General features: G+C 45.2%; 1 protein-coding gene across 1 annotated transcript in view; it reads right to left on the bottom strand.

Moving 5' to 3' along the window:
• Positions 1 to 20,804, bottom strand: part of VTI1A (vesicle transport through interaction with t-SNAREs 1A) — a 1,055,694-nt gene that overhangs the window by 38,781 nt on the left and 996,109 nt on the right. The gene's annotated exons all lie outside the window — the stretch shown is intronic.

Below are 20,804 nucleotides of genomic sequence, written 5' to 3' on the forward strand. Positions count from 1 at the left end.
GGTAGTTTAGGGGGGTGTATGGGTATGTGCAGTGGCCATGCTTTGGTGATGGGTGTCCATGCTTTGTTGTTGCATGCAGGGCTTGGTGTTGGGATGAGTGGGTTGTGATAGTGGGACATTTGTGAGGAGTAGGAGTGATGGGGGTGAGGGTGAGGGTGGGGGTATGTGTTGGCATGCAGGTAGGGTGGGGGATGTAATAGTAAAGCTTTGACTTACCAGAGTCCATTCCTCCATCTACTCCTGCGAGGCCCTCAGGATGCAGAATCGCCAAGACCTGCTCCTCCCATGTTGTTAGTTGTGGGGGAGGAGGTGGGGGTCTGCCGCCAGTCCGCTGAACCGCAAGGTGGTGTCTTGAGACCACGGAACGCACCTTCCCCCGTAGGTCGTTCCACCTCTTCCTGATGTCATCCCTATTTCTTGGGTGCTGTCCCACTGCGTTGACCCCGTCCACTATTCTTCGCCATAGCTCCATCTTCCTAGGAATGGAGGTGTGCTGCACCTGTGATCCGAATAGCTGTGGCTCTAGCCGGACGATTTCCTCCACCATGAACCTGAGCTCCTCCTCAGAGAACCTGGGGTGTCTTTGCCGTGCCATGGGGTGATGTGTGGGGTGGTGTGTGTAGTGATAAGTGGGGTGATATTTAGTGGTGTGTTGTGTGATGTGCATGGAAGTAATGTGGGTGATGGTATTGTGTGCCTGTGGATGCTTGGTAGTTGTTTGTAGTGTCTCTCTCTGGCCTTCTCTCGGTACTTGTGGTCGTAGGGGTTTGTGGGTGATGTGGGTGTGTGTTTTATATTGTATTGGGTGTGTGGGAGTGGTGTGTGTATGTGTGTATGTGTATCAGGTATTTTGAATTGTCCAATGTGGTAGTGTTTTGTAAATGTGTGTGTATTTTGAGCGCGGCGGTGTGTACCGCCAATGGAATACCGCGGTTGAAAGACCGCCGCGTGGATTCGTGTGTCGTGATAGTGTGGGCGTATTTCTGTTGGCGTGACGGTGGAGGTTTTGTTTTTGCCAGTTTATCACTGACCTTTGGTGTGGCAGACTTGTGTGGGTGTCTGAATTTTGGCAGATTCCGTGCTGTGGGTCATAATAGCTGGGCCGGAATTCCGCGGCGGTGTGTTGGCGGTCTTCTGCACGGCGGTAGGCGGCATTTACCGCCAATGTTGTAATGAGGGCCTAAATCTCTTTTAGTCAGTGGAGGTTAGGGGTTGACAATAGTTCAGAAAGTTCATCTCAGAAGGCATATGATAGCACCAAAATAATCCTTAAATGAAGACAATCCGTCTACTGTTACATGGCAGTACCAGGGCATCAAATCCTGATGGCTGCATGTAGGTGCTAGAGAATCAAATATTGGGGTACCATGCAACACATTAGGAGGTGATGTGATGTAGTTTATTCAATTTAGATGAAAATAAAAGAATCCATACCTGCCCTTCGAGTCCCGCTGTTAACATGTGGAAAATCTAAAAGTAGTATTTCAGAAGATGCATCATTGAGGGCAATCAACCAGGCCCCCAGCCAGTCGGCACAAGTATACATCATCCTCATACTGAATGGATTTTATGCAACATTAAAAATGGAAGCATTGAAAAGCTGTGATATGTTTTTTGATTTCAAAGGTTTTTATTACATTTTCAACACAAAAAAGTGGTAAGCACAATACCAGGATGTAAAAACTTAGCTGCTGATATTTGCAAATTAGCAATTAAGCACACTTACACAAATGAAAGAAATGGAAAGGTACACATCAGGACATGGTTGACATAAGTTGGCTAACCGCTAAGATAGGAAGTACAGCATGGAGGTATAGAGAGAAAGAGGTAAAAGAAAGGTTGTCACAATGATAGTCCAAAACATACATAGGCTATTACAGTCAGACAGGATAAACATTACCTAGTATACTGTCAAACATTAAGCCTCATCTTGAAATTCGCAATACAATAAGGGAATATCAGAAATTAAGGCATGATCTGGTCCTAGTATGCTTGTTGCAACGGGGTGGGATGCTGAGAATGGGTGAGGGGAGGGTTGTATAGTAATCTGGAGGGCCTATGTTGATGCATGCTGGCCTTATTATTACTATTAGGTTAAATTGATTCTAATGTGAGACGTTAACCTTTACTGTGACGTAATGGATGGTGGTGAGAAGGTTGGCACTTGTTGGTGGTGATTGTATTTGATAATACCAATAAAATATTTCTTTTTTTAAAAAAATCAGAAATTAATGATGTTACATGCCAACGGTGGGAAGAATTTACATGTCAGCAGTGGGAGGAGTTTATGGAGGCTTGACTAACTAAAGATAGAGGTCTAGGTTGTTCCACAGGGACATGTTGGCATATATCCAGGGATACTGGGTGGACATAATCGACTGTGCTCCCCTGATGTAATGAAGCCACCAGGAATTACTTGAAGTATTGTCTAGAGATTTCTAGGAGGACAGAATGGGAGCTGATGTAAACATTAGATCTAGGAATAGGCACTCCTTTTTCTGAAGTGTTGGAGTTTTGCGTGAGGCTGAAAGGAGAATGAGAAATTCATGGGGAGTTTGACGAGTAAGATGTCATCGATAATGTGAAGTCAATCGGTGTGGGGTCCAAAATGTCCATTCAGGATGTGTAATTTGGTTTGGAGTAAATTAGGTGTAATTTTCCTATGGCAGGGGGGTGGCCACAACCTCTCTCAATCAATAGATGACAGATTGGGGATCCCAGCATGGGACCATTCTGATGTCCATTTCTGCTGTGTGGGATACCACAGTGAGAAGGATATAGGTCTTAATGTGGAGTATATTTTGGAAGCAACATAACCACCCTTTCTGGTTATTGCAAAAAACTTCAGCAAGGAGGTGTTTTTAAAAGGGAATGCCGCGTGCTTGGAAATGGTCGCTTTTTAATTCAAGGAAATAATAAAAAATCGGTGGGGCTAATGTTATATGTTTGTCTAATGTCAAGAGAAGAAGAAAGGTAACTGTTTGGAAACAAGGTCCCCTACGAATGAATTGCCTTTCGCCCACCATGTGTCTCCTATGCAGAGACTAGGAACTAGTCTAATATCTATGTTTTGCCATATTGGGGGGCCTAAGGGAATGACATACATTCACCACTGAGAAGCTGTTGCCTATGTATAAGAGGACATGTCTAGTATGATTCAAAATGGGATTTATAAGAATGGAGTGAGCTGTGAAAATAGTCAGAAGAGATGATAGGGAGAGATTTTCGACAAGCAGCCTCTCAAGTGTTAGCCACGGAGTGATGAAGACCATGTTGTCATTCAGCCATTTCGAGCCTTGAGCTGCTAGAAAGGCAATTTGGTATTTCTCAAAGTCAGCAAGACTGGCACCTCCTTGATTCTTGGGAAGCCGCAGTTTTTTTTTTTAGGGAAAATAAGCATATATATATTTTTTGAGCGTTCCAAAGAAATTTATTAAGTAAGCGGTCTATGTTAGCGAAAAACTCATCTAAACAAAGGATTGGGGCCATATTTAGGAGATAATTGACGATCAAGTGATGATTATTTTGATCAATTCTGGTTTACCCCACCATGTGACTAATTTTGGTGATCACCTGTCCAGGAATTTTTCGACTTTTTGTGTAACCAATAACTCATTATGTCTTACTAATTCGATCAAATCATCGTTGAGCTCAAGACTCGGGTATTTTAGAAAATTGGGCTGCCATGCCAATCCCGAAGGACAGGTTGAGCGGGTGAACTTCTGATTTCCGAGTGTACCCTGATATTATGGAATAGTCCTTAAATTCAGACATAATTTCAGGGATGGTTAAATCAGTGTGGTCGATCACAATCAAAATATCATCCGCATAAGCAGCTGTTTTGAAATAGCTCTCACCCACTTTTAGATATATCAGATTGGATTGTTCATTGAAAGATAATAAGAGAGGTTTTATAGCTGGAAGAACTAAGGAAGGGGCAGTAGGCACCCTGTCTGGTGCCTTTATTTTAGAGGGAATGATTCAGATAAGCACAGTTAACGCAGGGGTTAGAGTAAAGGGCCATCATTCTCTTTATAAAGGAATCACATAAGTTGAAGTTCGACCTTTTTCAGCATTGAGAGCTATTGCCGCAACAAGGGAGGACTTGACCTTGCCTAGATGTATTATATGGCCCAATAATCTAACACTGTAATTGTAGAGTCTACATTTGAGAAAGCTAGATTGATACTTACCAATTAAAGAAGGATATATTGCTTCATTTCTTTTAGCTGCGATTTTAGCATATAAATTACAGTCCAAATTAATTAGCAATATTTTAGGGCAGGTATGGCCTTTTCCTTCTTTGGGAATGAGTGCAGTTATGGCTTCTGCTGTGGTACCTTGGGTAGACCCAGACTCAGCATAGCTATGAAAGAGATCAAGAGGGGAAATTAGTTAATCTGTGAACTATTTATAGAAATGGGCATTGACTTTCCCTAGCTTGAAGAATTTAGTGGCAGATTGAAGTTCAGCATCAGTGATATCCTGGTTCAGGAGGAGTTGACGTTGGGGGATCAAGTTTGGGAATGTTGAGTTTACTTCAGTATTCCAGGCTATCAGTCGCATTTACAGTCTTATGTTCATTGTGTAGGTTTTTATAGAAAGATACAAGATGTTTCTGTGGGTCTCAATGTAAGTGGCCATCCTTATCCTATCCTTACGTTTACCTGGAGTAATTTGGGGGTTATTTTGTTTATATTTTAGGTAACTGGCTAATACTTTTCCAATAGAGTTGTGAGCACACAGTTTTAATGAGTTGAATTTCGTTACCCAATGGCCTGCTTAAAATGTTCTTATATCCGTACTTTTTACTATTCAAAGTGTCTAAAGGGAGAGTACCTGTTATAATGTTGAACCCCCTTATTCTGGTATTAAAAGTAAGTTTAGTGGAGAGACACCAACCGAAGAAGGCAGCTCCCATCGAGCAACAACAAACTGGCACAAACAGAACCCAGGGTTACCAGAGTTCTCAGTCCTCATAAGGTTCTGAAGCCATACCTTTACAGTAGAACATAACAGTAGAACATAACAGTACCTTTCTCTGAATGGTGTCTAATTTCCAATTGTTTAATTTCAGATTTAGGGCCTTCATCTGGGAATTTTCAAACTTATTGATATGGGCACTGATTCATATTATCTCTCTTCTAACAGTGGCCAACGCACTTGAGGAGAACAGTCTTCCGGTCTTTTGTCTTTAAAGAAATTAACAATTGCTGATTGGATTGTTGCAGTGTGTGGGGTTTTTTCTAATATTGCCGAAATTTCCGAATTGAGTCTCAGAATTTGTCAGAGGGGCTTGAAGTGGCCCAGTCCAATGTGGCCAAGATGGCAGAGTGGTCTGAAAACAGCCTAAGTTCAACACTAGCGACTGTGATTGATCTAGTAAGGTTATTGGATACTAAGAAATAATCAGTCCTGGACCACGAATGGTGAGGGGAGGATTAAAATGTATAACCTCTGACCTCCGGGAGTTAGAGGCACCAGGAGTCAGAGAAAGAGTAGTTAGTACACATTTTATTAAGCAATTTGTGAGAGGTAGGGGGATCTGAACTGATTTCAAGCTACAACCTATCAGGGGAGCGAGTGTAAAGTTAAAGTCACCACCCTATTATCAGTCCAGTGTCAAGCCTAGAAATCACCTCATCCATGCACTTCCAAAACGCCATATCATTAGTATTAGGTGTGTAAATATTTAGTACATAGAAATCTATGCATGCTTTAGACAGTTTGTTGAGGAACTACCTCTTTCTCTGGTCTACAAGGGTGTTAAGGACCATAATCTGTGACTGTTTAGTAACAACTGTAATCAACCTATGTTTTTCTATTGAATTGGCAAGCCAAAAACCTCTGAGATCCAGGGTGCCTTGAGAGAGGAAATGTCTTTGGCTTTGAATTGTTGTAGGAAAGGCATTTCATATTTGAATTTGTAAGAGTAATCAAGAATCTTCCAGCTTTTAATGGATGGTTCAGCCCCTTAGTGTTTAAAGAGACCTTTTAGAAATGATAACAATAGATAACAGGGTGTTTTATGGTTACTCAAGCCGCCACTGGGACGGAGTTTTAAGAACACATCAGTGGAATGCCCACCCTGATAAAGAGACAGGTTCAAGCATGTACTGCGATCTGTCATTACAAAACATGACCATGGTAACATCCAAAAACAAAGGCAACTAGTAGAGAGGAAAAAGGAAAAATAGACGAAAGCAAGAAATAACATAAAAATAGACCCCACCAACTCCTAAACTCACCTTCTCCTCCCATACCCACCCACCCCTTCCAATCTGAAAGTGGAAAAACGTGAATCCCAAAGGAAACAGCAATACGCCTCCCAGGCGCAATAAAGAACAATAGCCTAAATGGGATATAGAATGCAAAAAACCTGCATAACCTGTGCAGCTCAACTGGAGAACCAAAAGTGAATAATCAAAACAAACACAAGAGTTGTTATACCTGTAGGTGTCAATGATCACAATAAAGAGGTCAACCCCCCAACCCCTGTATCATTACATGAAAGGTAGGAGAAAGACCAGGTTACAGTATACAACCATACATAGGAACGTATATAAAGCATCAGTACATGAGAAAGATAGGTAGCAGGTAAAAACCCAAGGAAGACATCCGACTGCGCATAGGAAAATGCAATTTCAGAGTGTGGACCCAAGGACCACTCACACTAGGATGTAATGCGTAACAAACATAGTAACAGTGAAGTTTGGGGAAAAACCAGCATTGTAGTCCTATCAGTAGTACAAGTGTGAATATGAGAAAGTAGAACGAAAATTAAATTGGCCTAGCCCTGGAGACAATGCAATCATGAAAAAACAACCAGCATTAGAGAACGGTAGAATATCATATCCAGAGTATTAGCAATAGCAGAGGGCAGAATGTATAAGGTACACCATCGAATAAAATCAATCAATCATATAGGTACTACAGCTTTAAAGGCAAGACAGCGCTGGCAAGTGAAAGAAAAACAATTTCTGATGATACATTACAAAGCTTCTGCATTGGAGGAAGAAGAGTCCATCTCTGTCTATCTCGGCTCCCTGGACATTGTCCAGAAATGATGACAAGCCACGGTGGTTGTAGAAGAGGCGTAGAGCCCTTAAATGTGATGTGAAATCTGTCAGGACCTGCAACGGAAAAGGGGATGTGCATGCTTCAAAGTCTGGGTCTGAGTGAGAGGAACCCTGCACGAACTCGAACGGGAGCTTTGGAGCAATACTGTGATATGGTTATCTGCTGGCCTTCCCATGCAATAAATATATGCTTTCAGAAGAAGTCTAAAATGAGTTTGACATGTTGGTAGGATAGGGGCTTGCAAATGATCGGTCTGCGTTGAACAGAGGCAGGAGCAAGGCCATTTTGGCATATGGAGATTTGATGAGCTCTTTCATGCTCAAAGTGTTTATTGAAAGAGATATTAGTGTGATGAGGTAGCCAGTCTTCCAGAAAGGTGCAGGAGCCATGCTTCCCTTCAATGCCCTCAAAGTAACTGAAAAATCTGACTTTCCCCTCCTACCTTCAGGTTCAGCAATATCTAGTTGCATGGAAATGGACAGCTGGTGCATCCAACTGAGGTCTTTGTTTGTGGCTAGGGATTTGTCTTAAAAGGTTGTTGATGTGATGTTCCGCCGCTGAAAGCTTGTCAGTGATTAGTTTAACCCCTTAGCTGCTTAGGCTCCCCTCCCTGCCCTCCCGCCCCCCAATATACCCTCTCCCCCTCCCCCCAGTGCTGAGCCCTTTTTTGGCTATTTTGGGTAGTTCGCACCTAGGCCTTCATAACTTTTTGTCCACATAAGCTATCCATGCCAAATTTGCATCCTTTTTCCCCCCCAACATCTTAGGGATTCTAAAGGTACCCAGAGTTTGTGGGTTCCCTGAGAGCAGACCAAGACATTAGCCAAAATACAGCTAACATTTTGTTTTTTCAGAAAAATGGGGAAAAGGGCTGCAGAAGAAAGCATGTGTTTTTTTTCCCTGAAAATGGCATCAACAAAGGGGTTGCGGTGCTAAAATCACCATCTTCCCAGCTTTCAGGAACAGGCAGACTTGAATAAAAAAAAACATTTTGCAACACAATTGTGGCATTTTACTTGGATATACCCCATTTTTACTATTTTTATGCTTTCAGGCTCCTTCCAGTTAGTTACAGAAATGGGTGTGAAACCAATGTTGGATCCTGGACAGCGAACCATTTCTGAAAAGTAGACAAAATTCTGAATTCAGCAAGAAGCCATTTGTGTAGATCCTTCAAGGTTTTCCTACAGAAAGTAACAGCTAAAATAAAAAGAATATTGAAATTGAGGGGAAAAAAAAGAGCTGTTTCTGCCCACGTTTTCTTCTATAATGTATTCCTGCCATGGCAGATTTTTGAAAGCAATATATTGTTATGTCTGCTGGACTCTTCTGGTTGCTGGGATATATAGGGCTTGTAGGTTCATCAAAAACCCTAGGTACCCAGAGCCAATAAATGAGCTGCACCTTGCAATGGGTTTTTATTGTATACCGGGTATACAGCAATTCATTTGCTGAAATATAAAGAGTCAAAAATAGGTATCAAGGAAACATTTGTCCTTCCAAAATGGGAACAAGATAAGGTGTTGAGAAGCAGTGGTTATTTGCACATACCCGAATTATGGGGTCCCCATACTAGCATGTAAATTACAGGGCATTTCTCAAATAGACTTCTTTTTTACACACTGTCTTATATTTGGAAGGACAAAATGTAGAAAAAGACAAGGGGCAATACCACTTGTTCTGCTATTCTGTGTTCCCCAAGTCTCCTGATAAATATGGTACCTCACTTGTGTGGGTAGGCCTACTGCCCACGACAGGAAACGCAACATGGACACTTCACATTTTTAAATTGAAATCTGACGTGTTTTTTGGAAAGTGCCTGGCTGTGGATTTTGGCCTCTAGCTCAGCCGGCATCTAGGGAAACCTACTAAACCTGTGCATTTTCTAAAACTAGACACCTAGGGGTATCCAGGATGGGGTGACTTGTGGGGCTCTCACCAGGTTCTGTTACCCAGAATCCTTTGCAAACCTCAAACTTTGCCCCCCCCAAAAAAAAAAACTTTGGTGCTGCAAAGTTCTGGAATCTGAGAGGAACCACAAACTTCTTTCTACCCAGAATTCCCCAAAGTCTCCTGATTAAAATGGTACCTCACTTGTGTGGGTCGGCCTAGTGTCCGCAACAAGAAATGCGCCAAAACACAACGTGGACACATCGGGGCATATTTATACTCTGTTTGCGCCGGAATTGCGTCGTTTTTTTTTACGCAATTCCGACACAAAACTAACTCCATATTTATACTTTGGCGTTAGACGCGTCTAGCGGCAAAGTCCATGGAGTTTGCGTCATTTTTTAGCGTGGACACCTACTTTGCGTTAATGATATGCAAGGTAGGCGTTCCCGTCTAAAAAATTGACTCCGAGGCATGTGCGCCGTATATTCACGCCCGGGAGTGGGCGAGTCAAAAAAAATGACGTACGGCCGCTTTTGCGACGTTTTTTTGCGCCTGGACAAGGCAGGCGTTAAGGGACCTGTGGGCTCGGAAGGAGCCCAGAGGTGCCCTCCCATGCCCCCAGGGACACCCCCTGTCACCCCAGGAGGACACCCAAGGCTGGAGGGACCCATCCCAGGGACATTAAGGTAAGTTCCGGTAAGTACTTTTTTTTTTCTTTTTTTGTGGCATAGGGGGGCCTGATTTGTGCCCCCCTACATAACACTATGCCCAATGACCATGCCCAGGGGACAGAAGTCCCCTGGGCATGGCCATTGGGCAAGGGGGCATGACTCCTGTCTTTGCTAAGACAGGAGTCATTTCTATGGGGGTTGGGAGTCGAAAAAAATGGCGCAAATCGGGTTGAGGCGAAAAATTTGCCTCAGCCTGACTTGCCCCATTTTTTGGCGCCCAGGCTCCATATCCCCCTACGCCGGCGCTGCCTGGTGTACGTCGTTTTTTTTCACGCACACCAGGCAGCGCCAGCGGCTAACGTCATTGATTAAATACGGCGCCTGCGTGGTGCTTCAGAATGGCGTTAGCCGGCGCTAATTTTTTTGACGCAAAACTGCATTAGCGCAGTTTTGCGTCAAAAAGTATAAATATGGCCCATCATATTTTCCCAAAGAAAACTGATGTGTTTTTTGCAACGTGCCCAGCTGCGGTCTTTAGCCTCTAGCTCAGCTGGCACCTAGAGAAACCTATACATTTTTTTAAACTAGACATCTAGGGGAATTCAAAATGGGGTGATTTGTGGGGCTCCCACCAGGTTCTGTTACCCATAATACTTTGCGAACCTCAAAATTTGACAAAAAAAAAAAAAACACTCCAATTTCGGTGATAGAAAGTTCTGGAATCTAAGAGGAGCCACAAATTTCCTTCCACTCAGCATTCCCCAAGTCTCCCGATAAAAATGGTACCTCACTTGTGTGGGTAGGCCTAGTGCCCATGTCAGAAATGGATCACACAACCGTCAATGTTAGTCTTTACACGAGGGCAACAGTTGACCCTGGTGTGATCCATTCCCGACACAGGCACTAGGTTCAGGCACTCAAGTGGGGTAGTGTTTTTATCAGGACAGGTGAGGAAACACTGGGTGGTAGGAATTTTGTGAATCCCAGCACATTCCTGTAGTTTATGTGACAGAAATGCAAGAAAAAATAGTTTTTGTTTCAATATTTCACCTTTGCAGGGTATTCTGGGTAAGAAAACTTTGGGAAATCCACACAAGTCACACCTCAGTGGGCTCCCCCAGGTGTCTAGTTTCCAGAAATGTTTGGGTTTGGTGGGTTTCTCTATATGGCCGGCAAGCCGGGGACCAAAAACGCAGGTGCCTGCCGTACAAAAAACTGGTTGTTTTGTGATAGATAATTTTGATGACTCCACAATACGAGTTGGATGGTGGAAATTGGGAAGCTCCCAAAAGAGCACTCTCTCTGTGCTTGCCGCCACATGCAAATGCTCTCTGAGTTGGGCTAACCTGCTATTCTCCCGCTGCACAGACTGTGCTTGCGAAGGGACAGCAGGACAGTCCTCATCACCTCTCTCAGAATCACTGGAAGAGGAGTTGTCAGAAAAACCACTCCCAGAGTCTGCACCATTGTCCTATCCCTCAAATGCTGTCTCAGTATCTGCTGTTTCTGTCTCTGATCCTACGTCAGACCTGTCCTCTATAACCCAAGTTAGGGCTTGAGCAACAGTCATCCAACGAGACGCCATCACCCCTACTGGCTAAACTCTCGCTCTAAAACACTAGCCTACGTAGACAGCAAAAAATTGCTGGTGGGTGTGTGTGTGATGCGTGCAACAGTAAAGGTCAGTCACCTTACCTTCGCTTCTTCCTTCAATCAGCACGTTCTCTCAAGACACTCAAAAAAATAAAAAAAAAGACACGCTATTACTTCACATTGTCACATACCAATCTTCACAGTCTTAAGCGCCTCTGGCGCCCAGTCCAACAGTCATTATTGGTGCTCCCACTCCCATGACCTCCTCCTCGGATTCTCTCACTACCACCCAGCAAAAGTGCCTTTCATCTCTCCATAGCCCCCTCGCACATACATTTCATTTGTATTAAAGCGCAGGTAATGGCTGTATTTACTAATCCTCTCAGCTATTTACATAAAATACAGATTTGATCTTTGCAGTAGGCATATGAACCTTCTGAGCTATTTTATGGCATCAAAACTGCCACTAGACAAAAGTCAGATCCTTTTGTAGCAGAAACATAATCACAAGAGTTACTTGACTTTTTTATTGCTGCCTAAAAGCTACAATTGAAATGCGTCAGTTGATGTATGTGCATTGCTTTGAAGACACAAGCTGCAACTGCAAGAAAACTGGTGGCGAATATTTCCTGGGGCCCGATCACGGCCCCCAGGGAAACCACACATGCATTGACAAAAAAAGTGATATATATATATATATATATATATATATATATATATATATAGGCAACCTTTGACCCTGCCCCTCCCACCTCACCCCTCCTTTTTCACTGTCTCTTTTTGCCTGTTTTTCCCCGCCGCTGCGTCCCTGCGGCGCCTCCCGCCTCCCCTCTCCTCCTCACCGTCTCTTTTTGCCTGTTTTTCCCTGCTGCTGCGTCCCTGCGGCCCCTCCCGCCTCCCCCCTCCTCCTCACCGTCTCTTTTTGCCTGTTTTTCCCCGCCGATGCGTCCCTGCGGCTCCACCCCCAGCACTCTCATTCGTCAAGCCCTCCCTCCTCCCAGCTGCCACTCCCACCCTCCCCTACTTTTATGGCAGCAGATGCGCGGCCGCGCCAAAGGCAAGCCTGTCTGCGCCAAGACCGCACCCAGCGCCAGTCCCCCTGGCCCTCTCAGACACACCTACTCCCCCCTCACCCTCCACTCTCTCAACCCAGGCCCCCGCCCCACATGCACCCCATCTAGCCCCACACACACTCATGGCCCCTTTACCTGCAACACCAGTCACTTCTCCTGCTCGTCATCCCTCACACCACACAACAACCATAGCGACCCCACCTTCAACAAACACAACACCCCCAATGCAAGACTCACCCGCCCTGCCACCACCACCAACCAACCCCGCCACACACCAGCCCACAACCAGAACACACCCTGCAACAACGCCCTCACGCACCACACCAACGCCACCCACCACAACCACCTCAATTGCCTGCTCCTCCACATCCGCTCCTACACAAACATGCCATAGAACTCTGGGACCTCATCACATCACGCTCACCTGACATCGCCTTCCTCACGGAAACCTGGACCAACCCCTCCTCAGAACCCGTCATAGCCATCGCCACCCCCAAGGGATACAAACTCCAACTAAAGACCGCCTCAACAGGCCAGGCGGTGGCATCGCCATCCTACACAGAGACACCATCAAAGTCACCACCAGCTCCCAAGACACCACCGACAACACTGAACACATGCACTTCCTAATCCACATTAACAACAACTCCACCCTCAGAGGTACACTAATCTACAGACCACCAGGACCACGCCCGCCTTCTGCGACACCATCACCGACAGCATTAGCTCGCATGCCCTCACCTCCACAGACTACACCCTCCTCGGTATTTTCAACTTTCACTTAGAAAACCTACAAGACCACAACACTACCTCCCTCATAGACAACCTCACCAACCTCGGACTCAAACAACTGGTCACCGCACCCACCCACTCAGCAGGACACACGCTCAACGCAATTTTCACCGCAAGCCAACACATAGCCTACACCCACACCACCGAACTCCTCTGGACTGACCACCACTGCGTCCACTTTTCCTTCACCAAACCCCCCCACACCACACCCTACTGCATGTGGGACAAGATCCCCACAGAACGACTAAACTCCCAACTGGCCCATAACCCCCCCACCACACCAACGACCCCAACACAGGAGCACACAACCTCTCCAAATGGATCACTACCTGCGCAGACACACTAGCCCCCTCAGAAAACACATCGCCACCCGCAACATCAAGAACGCCCCATGGTTCACCCCTGAACTCCAAGCGCAAATGCCGCCAAGCGGAGAAAATATGGCGACTAGAACCTTCCACAACCAACTTCTCCACCCTCAAAACCACCATTCGCACCAATCACCAACTCATACGCACCGCCAAAAGAGATCACTACAAGACACGCCTTGACAATAACTCTCTAAACAGCAAAGAACTCTTCACCATCATCAATGAACTTGCCAAACCGAAAGCCAGCAACATAGACCCCACACACACACACACACACACACAGCCCCTATGTGACGTCCTGTCCAACCACTTCCTCCACAAAATCCTGGACATCCACAACAGCTTCATACCACACACACCCACCACACACCCCTCACTCACCCAACCCAACACCCACTCATGGCCCCCCCACCACACTCTCCACCTGGACCCCCACCACACACGAAGAAACCGAAAAAAATATGAACTCCATCCACTCCGGTTCCCCCTCCGACCCCTGCCCACATCGCATCTACAACAAAGCCAGCCCAACCATCGCCCCCATACTCTACAACATAATCAACTCCGCCACCTACCCAGACCCCTGGAAGCACGCGGAAATCACTGCTCTCCTAAAAAAAAAAACAAGCTGACCCGGAGATCCTCTCCAACTACCGCCCCATCTCCCTCCTACCTTTCCCCGCCAAGGTTGCAGAGAAATTAGTCAACGCCCGCCTATCCCACCTCCTCGAAGCAAACAACAATCTTGACCCCTCACAATCTGGGTACTGCAAGAACCACAGCACAGAAACCGCCCTCATCGCATGCACTGACGACATTAGGACCAAAGTCGACAAAGGCGAGACCGTCGCACTCATCCTCCTAGACCTCTCCACAGCCTTTGACACCGTCTGCCACCACACACTCCGCACACGCCTCCACAACATAGGAATTCGACACAAAGAATTAGACTGGCTCACCTCCTTCCTCACCGACAGGACCCAGAGAGTCCGCCTTCCACCCTTCCACTCCAACACTACCAAGATCACCTGCGGAGTCCCCCAAGGGTCCTCCCTCAGCCCCACACTCTTCAACATCTACATGATCCCCTTAGCCAACATCCTCCGATCACACGGAATCACAATCCTCTCTTATGCAGATGACACCTAACTCATCCTCTCCCTCACCTGCAACACCGCCACCGCCAAAACCAACCTACACGCTGCTCTCCTCGACACCGCCAACTGGATGACCACTAACCACATCAAGCTCAACTCAAACAAAACAAAACCGAGATCATCATCTTCGGCCCCAACAAAACCACATGGGACGACTCCTGGTGGCCCACTGCCATAGGCCCTGCACCCACCCCCTAAAACCACGCATGCAACCTCGGCATCATCCTAAACCCCTCCCTCTCCATGACACAGCAAATCAATGCCCTAACCTCCTCCTGCTTCCACACACTCCGCACTCTAAAAAAAAAAAAAAAAAACTTCAAATGGATTCCCCCAGAAACCAGAAAGACAGTCACCCACGCACTCATCATCAGCAGACTGGACTACGGTAACGCCCTCTACGCCGGCATGACACTCAAACGCAAACTCCAGAGAATCCAGAACACAGCCGCACGCCTCGTCCTTGGCGTCCCCCGACACGAACGAATCTCACCACACCTCAAATCCCTTCATTGGCTCCCCATAGACAAGAGAATTACATTCAAGATCCTCATCCACGCAAACAAATCCCTTCACAACACTGGCCCAACCTACCTCAACGAAAGAGTGAACTTCCACACTCCCACACGCAACCCACGATCAGCCAACCTCGCCCTAGCCACAGTCCCACGCATCCAATGCACCACCACAGGAGGCAGGTCCTTCTCCTACCTCGCCCCCAAAACCTGGAACTCCCTCCCCACCGACCTTCGCAAAACCAAAGACCTCCTGGTCTTCAGAAAGTACCTCAAGACATGGTTGTTCGATCAGTGACCCTCCTGGCCTCCCCCTTGATTTCCCACCTTGCCCCCCAGCGCCTTGAGACCCTCACGGGTGAGTAGCACGCTCTACAAATTTTTTTGATTGATTGTTTGAGATATATATATATATATATATATATAGATGTGTGTATCTATATATGGATGTATATATCTATATAAATATATCTATATATAGATCTATACATATATAATTATATAGATCTATATTTTTATAATAGCTGTATGGTTTCCCTGGGGGCCTGCTCACGGGCGACCACCTGTCAATTTCAATTTATTTATTTTTTTATTATATATTTTTTTTTAAATGTAACCCCTGTTGGGGGGAGGGGGGGTGCGATTGCGCCCACCCAGGGGTAAACTTACATTTTTTGAAAAAATATGCCCGGGGGGTGCGGGAACCTGTTTCCAGAGGGGTCCGACGGGGGTTGGGGGGTCCGTTTCCAGAGGGGGGCAACTCCCCCCCCCCCCCCCCAAGTGAAATTCCTGGTGTCTAGTGGGGTTTCCTGGCCCTCAATTGCAGCTGCGCTGCAATCAAGGGCCAGGAAACCGTTTCAGGAAGGCCTCGTTTGAAAGGGGAGAATCTCCCCTTTTAAACAAGCGCTTCCCGAATGGTGGGGAGGCCCGTTTGGGCCCATTTTTCCCACTGGAGCAAGAAGCGGCCCTACCTCTGCTTCCTAGTCCGGTGGGGAAAACAGATTGTGACATCAGCACGCCTCGCTGACGTCACAAAGGGGTGGGTGGGTGGGACAGAGGGGGAGACACGGAAGCTCTTCCGTGTCTCCAGATGGGGTTTTAAGTAAAATAAAAACAAATCCTCCAGTGCAACGCACCAGAGGATTTTTTAACCCCCTCCCTGGTGTCGACCACTCAACAGGTTAATGTCTAATCTCATTCCAGGGACATCCTGCTGCATGATATTCATGCTGATTTTTGTCAGCTTGAGAACGTTCGATAATTTTTTCAGGATGGTATCTATTGTTTTTCAGTTTGGTTTTGCCTTTAATAGGGGATTCTGGGAGTGGAGGTTCTGATTTTGTTTGTTAAGTGCCCGGTTTGGTTTCCTTTTCTGCCATGTCACTTTTTACCAGTCCCACAAACCAGAGTGTGGAATATGTGCAGGGAGAAAGACCCACTAGTGTTAGAAAGAGAGTTGTAAAAGGAGGAGGAGCTCAATCTGATGACAACCTTTCAATATAGGTGGTAATGTAATTCTTTTAGTTTCATTGATATTTTCTTTACTGCATAATTACTTGTTCACCTGATCCTTGATGCTTTATCTAATTGCCTTACTTCTTGTTTCCCTCTCATTTCTTATTGTTGTGGTTTTTCTTTGTAGAACCCTTAACTTGTACAAGTTTTTTCAAAATAATATCAAAATGCATGTTACTATATAACTGTATCAACTGCTACTGTGAGGAGATTTCCATTTTTAAATCAACACTTATTTTAGTATGTAGGGTAAACAAATCTGTAAAAAGTAATTGGTTACTGGCATCATCACATTAATTTCTTCTGTTACACTGAGTCGGCATGTACAGAGCATTAATTACTGTATCTATCAGACCATGTCCAGTACATGCATGGGACTACTGTTTTCAAGTGAAGATGTGCTTCTGTGCCCAACCCTCCTCTCCCCTCATATCTTTTGGAGGTTTTGAGGACATCCTTTAGGAACACATGTGGCTAGTTCAGGTGTTCTACAGTTATCCATACTGGTTTTCCATTTATTAAAGTTTGGACCTCATGTTGTCTCCACTTCTGGGAATGCCCTCCTTTACATGAGTAAGTTAGAATCGTAGGAATGCTTTCTCATATCTAGCGTGGCCAGTGTCTTCTAAGATATTTGAGAGTGCCATGTGAGAGTTGAGAAAGATTTGTCCCTTGATAACCTCCAACACAATGTGAGAAATCTCATACTAGAAGACTCTAATGATACTGCAATCCCACAATGTGTGGTAGTAATCCCCCTCCCCAGTCACTTTCAAGGAAATCTGCAAGGAGTCTCTGTTTAAGTGCCATAGTGTTTTGCTTTGTGAAGTACACTTGATGTAGGTTTATGAAACAAAAGAGTTAGAACTTTGTTGATAAAGCGATCATCCTGTGTGCCATAAGTGCCTCCTGCCAACCCATATCCTAAAGGGGGCATAGGTCTTCCTCCAGGCTAGCCTAAGAGCATGGAAATTATGAGGGGTATGGATGACCAACTACTTTCAAGATATACCTGCCCCATAAGATTCCATCATAGTCAGCTTACAGGAAGTTCTTCTGCTTTTGCAGGGGATGGGAAGGGGCATGTCTTAATTTGAGCTACTTATACAACTGTTTTTTTGAGGAAACCAAACTCTTTATGGAGCTCACTGAAGAGTTTCATGCTCTTGAGAGTCAATACTGCCTCAAGTGTTGATAGTCCCAGCTTGTTGTCCCATCACTCAAACCCTGAAAGAGTGGACACTTGTGAAAGTAGAATTCCAATCCACAGCAGTCTCCAGGTTCAGTTTCTCTCGCCATTTCAGGAGAGTCAGTGTATCTTTCCATTGTCTAAATAAATACGGCCATGGGTCTAGGGAGAGAGATCCTCCATAAAGAAAATATAGGGTGTGCCTTTGGTCCATAGAGCTACTTACTGAACATCAAAAGGTGTGCTTCTTGAGAACATGAAATTAAGTCTATCATCTCCAAGCCTCCTTCAAAGGGCAACTTGCAACATTTAGCCACTGTGCTCTAAGGATTCCAGTTTGCCACATTAAGAGTCATAATAGGGAATAAAGTAGCTTACTGAAGGAGAAGGGAATCTGAAATGGCTTAGAGCAGGGTAATCATTTTAATACTAGTCATCCGGGTAATAGCAAGGACAGAGTCCCAGGGGAACAAATCCCTCTTCAAGCTTTGAGCATGGGAGATTTGCACTATTAATAGCAAATAGTGTGTGTGTCCCAGTTAGTAAAGTTTTGGGCACCATAGATTTGGAAGATACTTGATATAGCCCAGTCGACTCAAAGCCCAGAGAATATTCCACATTCATTCAAGAACAGTTCTGTTCTGGGTTTGAATAGTTAGGGGCAGCCAAAATGGAGAAGCATGTCATTGGAGTACAAAAAGACTTTCTCATCAACACTGGGAGACCAGCGAAATTCTGAGATCCCATCATCAAGGTCAAGCCGTATTGCCAATGGTTCAATCACTAGGTCAAAAAGCAATGCCAACAGAGGGCAACTTTTTCTGGTGCCATGTCACATAGGGATAGATCTGATAAGACTGTTCACTCGTACCAATCCCATAAGCTTGTATAAAGCTAGCAGATATAAGAGATGAGGTGAGGACTTCTGTTCAGTTTGGACAGCAAAAGGAACAAATTATCTCAATGAAGCCAGTAAAAGCCTTCTTAAAGTCAACTAGAAGGACTGCTAGGGGTGACAAAGGTATTGGGTAAATGACAGAGCATTAAACAGTGGATGTGTACTAGAGCAGGTAGATAGGTGTGGTATAAAGCTGCTTTGATTATTTTGAACCAGAATGTGCATTGTTGCTAGATATTTTGCCTGGATCGTGGCCTCTGTAAAAATTAATGCCCATATTTATACTTTTTTAGCGCCGCATTTGCGTCATTTTTTAACGCAAAAACTGTGCAAACTTGCAAAATACCATTGTATTTTGTAAGTTTGTGCCGTTTTTGCGTAAAAAAGCGGTGCAAATGCGGCGTTAAAAAAGTATAAATATGGGCCTAAGTGTTAGACCTAGCATCCTTGGTGTGGTTTCCCCTGGAATTCTAATTTAAAATCCTAACTTATGGTGATGTCGGATTTTAAATTACATTTCTGAAAATACCACTTTTAGAAAGTTTGCATTTTCATGCCTTAGCCATGTGGTGCCTGCAACCTGTCTCTGGTCACATGACTGGGTGCAGTTTTAGGCTGGGCTTTGTGTATTCCTCCTAGACAGCCACACACAATGAGAGCTTAGGTGTGACTTGATGGGCCATACCATGCCGAATGGGAGGGAGGAGCTGGAAACAGCCTCACTTGAATGTGAATAGGCTGTGCCCTGCTCACACACAAAAGGCCTAATGATCCTGCATTGTCACTCCAGCCAGCTTGGTGCCAGAGCAGGGGAGGCAGGGAATTCCTTACACTTAAAAGCCACTGTTTTTAAGCTTCTCCCACCTTCTATAACCAGGGCACCAGTGTAAAATACTGACCTCGAACACCAACACTTTAGTACATTTCTGGACCTGTTGTGGAAGGAAGGACTCTGTCAGGAAGAAGGACTTTTGTGCTGCTGAAAGGACTATTACTCTGTTGGACTGATACACTGAAGGAGCTGCTGCCTTGTTGTGTTGACCTGCTGCCCTCTTGCCTAGGGAAGAAGATCTGGACCTGCAGCTCCATCTTGAACCCAGGACCACAGAGTGACTTAAAGGGCTAGTCTGCTGGCCTCCTGATCTGAGCCTCGGGGACATACCAGGCTCCCCAGAACTGCTGGATTCATGGTCAACATGTTCCTGACCCCCTAGGAGCCTCTTAGGTCCGGGGCCCTTGATGTGGCTATTAAGCTCTTAACATAAAACATTTGGACTCTTCACAAACGCGAACTGACCCGTCCACGAAGCACGGCCAACAGCGGCCAGTGATGCTCTACTTGTTCCCGGCAAACTTCTTCCATGGGAACAGGACTCCCGCCACCAAACTTCAGAAGGTAAAACTTCAGCAGGACTAATCTGGGACAGTATCGGACTGGTGCTTCATTGCAGTCGACTTGAACTTTTGAGATTGACCTGGTTCAGCTCAACCACACATCCTTGGGTTGGCACTTTATGCTTTTAAGCGCTATTTTTCAGTTTATTATTTAAAAATTCATGAATCCGGTACTACCTATTGGGTTTTTGTCATTTTCGTCTTGTTTTATATATTCAATTTTGCTCTTTTTTTCTACCAAGGTGTGGGAACTTTTGTGTGGTGTTTTCACTGTTTTACTGTTTGAAGTGTTGCACAAATACTTTACACACTGCCTCTAATTCAAGCCTGGCTGCTCTATATCAAGCTACCAGGGGGTTAACCACAGGTTTATGTTTGCTTGTGCATTACCCCGACTAGGACTGTGGTTGCTTCTTGACCAGAGCTCAGACCCCCAGTAAACCAGTAACCCAAACATTAACATTAAGGATCTGACCCTATACAAGGCACATTGGGAAACAGGTCAACCATGTTTCAGTAACACCTTAATAGTTGTGTCACACTGGTCCTTCTGAAGATATCCTTATTCCTATGAGTTTGTAAATATAGCTTGCATGGGTTGGGCAAACATACTTGAGTAGCATTTGAAGATTTCCCCTGAAAACTCATTGGAGCCTTGGTTT

This window comes from Pleurodeles waltl, chromosome 6 (assembly GCF_031143425.1).
Source record: "Pleurodeles waltl isolate 20211129_DDA chromosome 6, aPleWal1.hap1.20221129, whole genome shotgun sequence".
Lineage (NCBI taxonomy): Eukaryota > Metazoa > Chordata > Amphibia > Caudata > Salamandridae > Pleurodeles > Pleurodeles waltl.